The 10,159-nt window shown below is 37.4% G+C and overlaps 1 long non-coding RNA gene across 1 annotated transcript; it reads right to left on the bottom strand.

The window, feature by feature from the left end:
• Nucleotides 1-747: 747 nt before the first annotated feature.
• Nucleotides 748-4,373, bottom strand: LOC311593360. The gene is made up of 3 exons (XR_014777664.1): nt 4,222-4,373; nt 2,490-2,691; nt 748-846 (listed from the first exon to the last, which is right to left on the bottom strand). It is a non-coding gene; the product is annotated as an uncharacterized lncRNA (long non-coding RNA).
• Nucleotides 4,374-10,159: the final 5,786 nt, after the last annotated feature.

Below are 10,159 nucleotides of genomic sequence, written 5' to 3'. Positions count from 1 at the left end.
AAGGTGTAATCTTCTGGACCTAATTTATTCACAGCCTTTTATTGTAGACTGTGACAATATGTGACAATTCATCACATAATTATACATCTGTTAAGGCGATCTTAAGACCTTTATCTTCATATTGTTGGCGTGCTGTGATGTATTTATTTAGTCTACTCTGAGTCATGTGAATATTTATTATTAAGCCAACTTTATCCTTATTTTGATATGCTGTTGAAACTGATGTGCTGATACTTTCTTGGGAATGTCTGCATGGTGCCAATGAAGGGTACCAGGTTAGACTCATATACATGTACAGCATTTTGGTACTGAAAAATGTTGCTATGATATACAGAATTCATATTGAAAAGCCATGCAATTGAGTTACAAAAATAACTGATGTTTCAAGGAACTTTAAAAATTTTGTGCTGTGGTATATTCATGGCTGTTTTGGGCCATGAGTTGAACACAACTGGCAGAGATTTCTTCTGTTGTATCCTTGTCGGGTTTGTGTAAGAGGCTAAATATGACTCCATAGCATAACATTCTAATTTTCCTTTTTTTTTTTTTAAACATCATCTGGGCATTGACACTATTGCATAAAAGTTTGCAAAAATTTAATACTGAACCTATGTTGTATGGATATTTCTTATTATTAGGTATAAATATTTTATAGATATTTTATATTGACTAATTTCTGGTCATTACTGGTCTTTTCAGTTATTTTGGGTCTGCTAGGTAAAAAAGCAATAGATTGTCTTCACTTAACAGGAAAGTGGGACAGAGGGGAGGATATCCTATTGGGACTCTAGGTCAGAGAAGCATGGGAGGATGGGAAAATAGAAGGATCCAGACGGTCATAGAAACCTACAAGAAAAACATTATGATGAGTCGATCTGGGCCCAGGGGTCCTGCTCAAACTATGGCACCAGCCAAGGACAATGCGTGCAGTAAACTTCGAACTCCTCCCCAGGTCTAGCCAATAGATAGGACATTCTCCACCATTGAGTGGAGAGTGGGGTCTGACTGTCACATGAACTCTCGTGCCCTATATTTGACCCTGTCCCCTGGATGGGGAGGCCTGGTGGCACTCAGAGGAAGGACAGCAGGCTACCAAGGAGACTTGATACCGTATGAGCATATACAGGGGGAGGAAATCCCTCTCAGTCACAGTCACAGGAGAAGGGAATAAGGGGAAAATGGGAGGGAGGGAGGCATGGGAGGATACAAGGGATGGGATAACAATTTAGATGTAATATGAATAAATTAATAAAATATATTTTAAAAAGCAGTAGATTAAATGTGCTTTATGATTTTGTAACTTAATGTGCATTTCTAATTCTTTAACATATAGTTGTTATCAGAATCCTAATTATACTTTATGTTTTTGTGGTACTGCATTTAGCATCTCTTTTTCTTCTTGATGTACTTCTTTACTTTTGTGTGTGTGTGTGTGTGTATACATATATATGTACATATATGTATATATATATACATATATATATATATTAGTTGTACATATTAATGAAAAGCATGGTGTTGTTTCCATATACAAGTGAAGCCCCCTGATCACACACAGAGATCCTATACTTTTCTTGTCCCTCACATATTAATACTTAGTAATTACCATTCTGCTATCAGATAATTTCATTTTTTAGCTTCCAAAATCAAGAACGCATACAATACTCAATACATCTATTTTGCTACCAAGAACAAGAAATCATTCTTTCCAAGCCTAAATCAAAACTCCATTGTGAATCTACATCAAATTTTATTTTTCTGTCCGTGTAAGCTGACGTTTATATCTACACTTGTGAACAGTGATGGAAAAAGTGTGTAAATGAGTAAGTGTTTGGTTTGATGATTTTTATTTCTTTTAGCGATATGCCCAGATATAGGATATCTTGATAGTGTGACAGTTCTCCCTTTAAACTTAGGGGGCTCTTCATTCAGATTTCATAGAAACTGTGCTAATTTAGATGCCCAACAGTGCATGAGTGTATTTTCCCTTCATATCTCCTCCAGAGTATATTTAGGAGTCTTTGCTCAGATCAGATGTTGTAGTATCATGAGACAGGTGGTTGGTTACTGGGAGCAGTCACTGGAAAGTGAGTTTCTTTAGATAAAGGGTTAGTACAAAATTACTTTGAAATCTATTTTCTGAGTCTGGTAATGGGGCAGTGTGTGTCTAGGCCTAGTACTGGCAGGTCTAGGAGACTGAGGCCCATGACCTGATTTTTATACTGAAGATTACTGGGAAGGCAGTGGAAGCCTTAGTTGCTGCTGTTAATCTTTCACTACTCTAGTCTTCAAACTCATTAGAAACCTGAGAAGGATAAATTTCACCCGAGTAAGCAGGAAGTACAGACCCTGCAACTTCTAAGTCTGTTAAAAATGGCAGACTGGTTAGCTGGAGGCCAGGTTCCTCTGTGTCAGTGGGCCATCAGTCTTTGGCTGTCTAACTTTACAGACCATGCTGTGGAGCAGGATGTTTTGAAGGCCACGCCTACAGATTCTCAGCAAAGTTGCAGAGTTGACTTTCTGGTGTCCTGCTTGTCCACAGTTTGGGCAGCATGATGTGGACAGCTGAGGTAAAGGGGCAGGTGGCAGCCCCGTGGCCAGCTTTGCCACATTTGAAGCTCTTCAGGTGGAGGTCCTTCTGTGGCCATCTTCCTTGGAGGATCTCAGCGGTACTGTCAGGAGCTGACATGTCTATCATGAAAAGCTTTATTATTATTATTAAACATTTAAAATGCCATATTCTGCAGATCCCTGAAGTGTTTGAGGACCATCCATCCGTCTAAAGTATAGACAAATTTTGCTTGTTTCTAGTTACTCTTCCTAGGCTTAACCTTGAAAACATATACAGGAGGCTAAACAAGGCTTATTCCTGTAACTAATTACATTAGTTCTTAGCATGACTACAAATATATTTCTGAACATCTTAGAAGAACTTTATCATTTATAAACTGACTGACTATCCCTTTGAATTATTTTTTATTCCTTAACGGTATAATAAAAAATGAATATTTCTGAATTGAAGCTCTCTTTCAGTATCAATATAAGACTTTGAAACATAGAGACTAGACCTTTCTTGATCCTTACAGGGTATCATTATAGGGCATAGCAGTTCCTTGTATAATGACTCTGCTTACAAAATATAGCTACATCTTAATAATGATAGTAAAAACAATGAGGTTAGACCTAGATCTTTAAACTTGTCTCTCTTAGCCTGAATAGACCTTATGTAAGGAGAGACCTATATTTTTAAGCCTGTGTTTCTTAAACAATTTTTAATGATATAACCCTTTAATTCAGTTTTTAATTTGTAGACAATACTAGGCTACCCCTGTAAAAAGGTCTGTTGACACTCAAAGAGTTGTAACCCATAGGTTAAGGAACTGCTCAAAGTTCTTTGTTTTACTGCATGATAAAAACAGGAATTCTTTAGTCTCTGGTATTTAGCTGTAACCCTGATTTTTAGGGTTTTTTAAATTTATCTATTCATCAAGATCATATATTAATAAAGGCATTATAATAAACTACCTGATAAACTTTAAACTGCCCCATACTCTTATGAATTTAAACATTTTAAAAGCTGGTTTTTAATATCCTGTAAAACTCCAAAACTTTCTTTAAAGAAGTTTAAAGTCTCTCAATTTTGTATTTTTGCAATATCAAAATAAAATACCATTTTAAAAAAAGAGTGGAGACACAGAGCATAACCACAATTTTTAGAAGACAAACCCACATTTTAACAGTATAAACAATTTAGTGTTTATAAAATCAATACCAAGTGGGTTACTTTGATGCTATAAAATTTGGCTGCCAGCAAGTTATGTTCTTATATACAAATACATGGAGGTATAGCTTTAATACATTATTAAACAAGCATTGTTTTAAATCCTATCTTTTATAAATCTGACTCTCAGACAGGACTGAAACCATACAAAAATCTGATTCCAATTTAAAGTATCTTTGGAGACCCGTTTCTTTGGTCAGCTCATGCCATGTGTTGCTGCCTAGAATGGCTCCAACCCTGAGTTAGGAGTTTTACACTCACCTTTTGTTTCAGATGTAACAGATTTTTAACCATACCCAATAATTTATAAGCCAATAATCTATAACCGAGATATACACAACATAGTAAGTGCATACATTTAAGACCAGTCAGGAAGAAACAAACATATAGTGGCCACACACATTTATATATTAAAAACAGACAGACAAAGCTTTTCTTACTTCCTCCAGCTGTCATTTCAAGGGAGAAGCACCTTGCTACCTGCTGAATCCAATTCTCATGAGCACAGTGGTTCTGTGATGGACTTGCTAAAGAAAGCTGAGAAACTGCAGGTGCCTCTTTAAGAGCAGCTTGCGCAGATCCAGCAGGCCTGGAGGGCTGTAAGCTTGTTCCAGGCAGGAAGTGGGGCTTTTCTAGCAGTGCTCAGCTCCTGGCTGTGGGGGCAGGGCTCCAAAAATAGTGCCAGTTCATCAGTTTTTTTCTTGTCTTGATTCAGCTGCTTTTTTTCCTCTGAAAGATCCTTGAAATGAGTTGAAACTAAGCCAAGAGATGAATGGCTGGCAAATGAAGTCTGGCTCATTTCTCTGAATATGAAACAGAGCAAAAATCAAGCAACTAAACAAAATTACAGACCCTAACTGACAGTTACAGACAGACTGGTGTGCCACAGACAACCAATCGAGTCAGGGAAGAGATGGAAGAGAACCAGAGATCCCATCAGCCTGACTCAGAACTAGGTGTTCCCCGCTCCCGTGGGAACCAAAGAGGACACAGGATGTCTCCCAACTTCTACTGACCAAAGGATCAATACTACATCCAGCTTTTCATTTCTTGGGTCCCAGATAGGCACCATTCAGAAAACTGAAGACAGGCTTACCTCCAGAGGTCTTGGACTTCAAAATAAAGTCCCTGGATGAAGATGGCTACAACCCAGGGACCTGTGTAGAGTGATTGGATTCCCAGCCAATGTATCACATGTTAGGGGGGGTCACTCTGATCCAACATAACTCTAACAGCAAGTCAGTGCAGATGGCAAAAATTTATTGTAATCAAGCTACTAATGATCAATCATGGCCACAGAACAGACTCAGGAGCTGAACTATAATCCTGAATGGATATTGTCCAGCATATTTAAAGGATGAAACCATAAAATGAGGGGGAACAGAATGGCCTACAGCATTGTCCAATCATATTTTGACATAAAGAGTTTTAAGCAAGGGAGTTTCCATCAGTCAGGATAACTGGTTGGTTCCTGGACTTAGGAATATGAACTTAGTTTGACCCTGCCAGCAAGATGGAGAAGTTGTCCTTGAGATGGCTGGACTTAGACAATAGTTTCCTTACAAGCTATCCCTGAGATGGCTAGACTCATAAAACTACCTCCTTACAAGTTGTCCCTGAAATGGTTGGACTTAGACAACTGTTTACAAAAGAAGCTGTTCAGCTATTGGGAAGGCCCCAGATCCACTAGGGCCTGGGGCCTTGAACTTAGTTCCTCCCTGTGATTAAATGGAGTCTGAAAACAAAATGACAGTGCTTAGAATAAGTTCTCTTTTGCTTGTTCCCAACAAATATTAAATATATTTTCAAATCAGTTGGCAAATATTTATTCTCATTCTGAAGGTTTTGTCATTACTTGTTCCCCTTTATCTATAAATTGTCATTTTTCTGTATTTTTTAAATATTTACCCTTAGTTTGACAGTTTCATGTTTGCATATAATACATTGGGATTATATTTACCCTTATTACTCTTTTGTCCTCATTCAAATCCTGATCTCTTCTTCCCAAATAGTTTCTCTCCTTTCAAGTGTTTTGTTCGTTTGGTGTGTGTGTGTGTGTGTGTGTGTGTGTGTGTGTGTGTGTGTGTGTGTGTGTGTGCACATGCCCATGCACATGTGTTGAGATCTTGTGCAGGTAGCCTATTGTGTAGCAGTGTCCTCTGAGTTTAAGGCCTTCCATCTTCGAGAGAAACTTCTGAAGACACAATGCAAAAAGGAAAGCAAAAATAACAGAATGTTTTAGGACAGATGTTTCCAAGGAAGCAAAACCACAGGAAATTTTAGGAAAGGTGAGATACTCCAGCCATTCAGAAAGCCCATTAAGACTGGAAGTAAACAACTCAAAATAGCTCCAGGAAGTCCTTGGAACTGACTGGATTCATTAACTAGTCCGTCTCCACTCAGCCTTAGGAACAGGAATATTTTGGAGATGTATCCATTAGGACTGGGCTTCACAACTCTGCATTTTGATTAATTGTGGTTTTCTATAGTCATCTCTTGTTGCAAAGAGAAGTTTCCTTAACGAGGGGCGAAGACTCTACTTACCTATTGGTATAGAGAACAGATATTTTATAGATTGTTTTCCAGAATCCCGCTGGCTTAGGACATTGGTGGCTGTAGATTCTCCTCCAATAACTATGACTTCACTAGCTCTTAGGAGTTAGCTAGATTTCCAGCATCAGCTAGATTCCCAGTATCAGGCATGTTTCCCCTCTTGATCTTAAGTTGAATTACAGAGCTATTGGTTATAGCCAAAGTATAACTGCACCCTTAGCGTTATGATGCCATGTTGGTCATAGGCATTATGGCTGGGTGAGAGTATTGCTTGACCCTCTCTATGGGAGGCTTGCATGACACCAGAGAGGGGGCTTTCAGGTCTGTTCTAGCTAAGGGGTCTATGGGCTCTGTGTCTGAAATGCATTCTATCTTCAGCAATTACCTTCCATTTCTGGGGGTTAACCAAGGACAACAGATAAAGTGTGTATATTTTGGAAGTCTCTTTGATGGCCCTTGTCTGGTATAGGGGGTATTGTTGGGTGACCTTTGGTTCTTGCAGGGAGTACCATCTGGTATTGGTGATGAGAAAAGTTCATTAAAATTATATATAATTTGTACATGAGCTTCATGCATTATAATGTTTTTGTAAGTAATTAATAGCATGATTCCTTGTGACTTTTTCAGATACCGTTGTTGTTATTTTGCTCACCATACTTCTGTTGCTGTATTTATCTCCATCCCCTTCCATGAAGAGCTCTGCCTTTCTCACTTTCCCTCCCAGACCTCCTATGTCCTGCTGTTCCCCTTTACCCTCCTCCCCTTTCTTTGGTATTTACTTCTCTCCTCATCCCTAAGAAATCTTCCATTTCCCCATTTCCCTGATCATATAAATTTTGTCTTGCTATTCTCCTTTCTATTGCTCCCCCTGACACCCTTTAATTTATTATTTTCTTTAGATATTACAAGCTGTTTACTCACATCTGAGGATTTGGGGCCAGGAGTCTCCAATAGAGAAAGGGAACTGGCTACATTCTTTCTGGGTCTGGATTACCTTGCTCAATATGATCTTTTCTAGTTGCATCCATGTGCCTGCAGTGTTCATGATTTTATTTTTCTTTCTGGCCTAATAGGATTCCATAGTGCAAATGTGCTAATGTATCTGCGAATAGGTAGTTTTTTTTTTTAATCTACTCATTGGCTGTAGGGCATTTAGATTGCAACTATTTCTTAGCTGCTGTGAATAGAGCTGTACTGAATGTGGCTGAGCAAGTGTCCATGGACTAGGATGTTGAGCCTTTTGGATAGATGCCAAGGACATAGATGGGCCAGATGATCGATTTATTTATAGCTTTTAAAAAATTCTCCACATTGATTTCTATAGTGGCTGGGTCAGTTTTCAATCCCTCCAATAGCACAAAAGAGTTCCCTTTTTCCATGTCACAGTTGTTTCATTGATCTTTTGCTATTCTGATTGGGTTTGGTGAAATCTCAAAAGGGTTTGTTGTTGTTGTTGTTGTTTTGTTTTTTGTTCTTTTGATTTGTAGTTTCTTAATAGCTAAGGATGCTATACATTTTTGAGATATTTCTCAACCATTTTTTCTTCTTTTGAGAACTTTCTATGATGATTTTTTGAATGGGCCATTTGTCTTTTTTTAAGTTATTTTTATCTTCTGGGTATAAGTCCTCTGTCAGAAGTATGGCTGGCAAAGTGCCTCTCCAAGTTTATGGGTTTCTTAACCTGATCATTTCTTTAGCCGGGTAGAAGCTTTTTAGTTTCATGAAGTCTCACTTGTCAATTATTGGTCTTAATTCTCGGGCAAGTGGAATCCTATTCAGGAAGTTCTTTCCGACACTTATAAGATATAGAGTACTGTTTTTAGGAGCTTCAGTGTTTCAGGTTTAGGTCTTTGATCCATTTGGAGTTAGTTTTTGTCCAAGGTAATAGAAAAGGGTCTAATTTCACTCTTCTGCATGTGGACATCCAGTTTTCCCAGTACCATTTCTTGAAGATACTTTCTTTTCTCCAGGTTATAAAGTTTGACATCTTTTTCAAATATTGAGTGGCCAAAGTTACTTGTGCTTGTATTTGTGTCTTCAATTTTTATTCCATTGGGTTTAAGTGACTGTTTTGTGTGCTAATACCATATTGTTTATTGTTATTACGGCTCTGTAATATATCTTAAGATCTGGAATTGTAATCCTTCCAGCATTATTCTTTTTTGCTCAAAATTGTTTTGGCTATCTGGGATCTTTGTAGTTCCATTTGAGCTAAGGTAGTCTTTTCCATTTCTGTGAAGAATGAGGTGGAAAATTTGATTGGGATTTCACAGACTCTGTAAGTAGACTTGGATAGAACAGTTGTTTTTTTTTCACAGTGTTAATTCTATTAACTCATGAGCATGGAATGTCTTTTTGTTGTCTAGTCTCTTTATCTCTTTATCCAGATGTTTAAAGTTTTCATTCTAGAGCTCTGTGGTTAGGTTTCTTCCTAGATATTTTATTTTTCTTTGAAGCTACTGTGTCCATAATTTCTTTCTCTGTATGTTTACTGTTGGTCTATAAAAAAGTGATTGGTATATGCAAGTTGATTATAAATCCTGCTGCATTGCTGTGTTTGTTTATCCTTTCTGTAAGTTTTCTGGTAGAATTTTTGGGATCACGAATGCACATTATCATGTCATCTGCAAATAGGGGTAATTTGACTTTTTCCCCTATTTGCATCCCTTTAATTTCCTTCTCTTACATTATTTCTCTACCTACTACTTTGAGAACAATGTTGAAAAGGAGCAAGGGTAGTGGATATCCAGTTTCACCCCTGGCTTAAGTGTGATTGCTTCAAGCTTCTCTCCATTTTGGATGATGTTGGCTGTAGTTTTCTTTTATATAACTTTTATTATGTTGAGATATACCCCTTCTAGCCCTACAATCTCTCAGTTTTTATCACGAAGGCATGCTAAATTTGGTCAAAATCTCTTCCTGCACGTAGCTTATTAGATTTATTGACTTGCATCTTTTGAACCATCCCTGCATTTTACAGACAAAGCCAACTTGGTCATGGTGTGTAATCTTTTTTTGATATTGTCTATGTTCTCTTTGCAAGTATTTTATTGAGTATTCTCAAGTCTGTCTTCATCATGGACGTTGGTCTGTAGTTTTCTTTTATTGTTGAGTCCTTAGCTGGTATGGACACCGGAGTGATCTGGTAACCAGTTGTTACTCCATTAGTGAAAACATTTTTTAAGATTTCTCTTCTCTTCAAGTCTGTGTAATAATTCAGAGAATACTTGATACTGGTTCATGTTGTAATGTTGGAAAAAATCAGGGAAAAGGTATCCATTCCTGAACTTTTCCATGGATCTTTTTTTTATGTTGTCTGAATCTTGTCAGGTGCCCTTTAAATTCAAATTATCTAGGTCATTATTTTTTCAAAAAATATTTGACGTTTTATCCAGTTTATCAGTTTTTATCTCATAACATTCACTAGTCATCCTTGTATTTCTATGATACTAAATTTAATATCTCAATTTTCAACATTAATTTATCTTTGATTTCTATTTTACTGGTTAGCTTTGCTAAAAAATGTTGTAATTTTTATTACGTTTATTTTATGTACTTGGGGTGGGTGGGTAGGTGCAAACATGCTACACTGTATGTTTAGAGGTTAGAAGACAAACTGTGAGTGTCTTTTCTTTCCTTCATTGAGAGCCTTGAGATTGAACTCAGGCAATCATGTTTGGTGGCCTGCCCTTTACCTTCTAGCTCGTCTCTGTAGCCTAAGACTCATTCTTTGTTTTTCCAGTTTTTTTTTTGTTGTTGTTGTTGTTATTGTCTAATTCAACTTTTATTTTTCTTCTGATGTTTGCTCTTTTTCTCCTTCAATAA

This window comes from Acomys minous (genome assembly GCF_964271855.1).
Source record: "Acomys minous genome assembly, chromosome: 1".
Classification (NCBI taxonomy): Eukaryota; Metazoa; Chordata; class Mammalia; order Rodentia; family Muridae; genus Acomys; species Acomys minous.
This window is presented reverse-complemented; position numbering and strand designations above follow the sequence as displayed.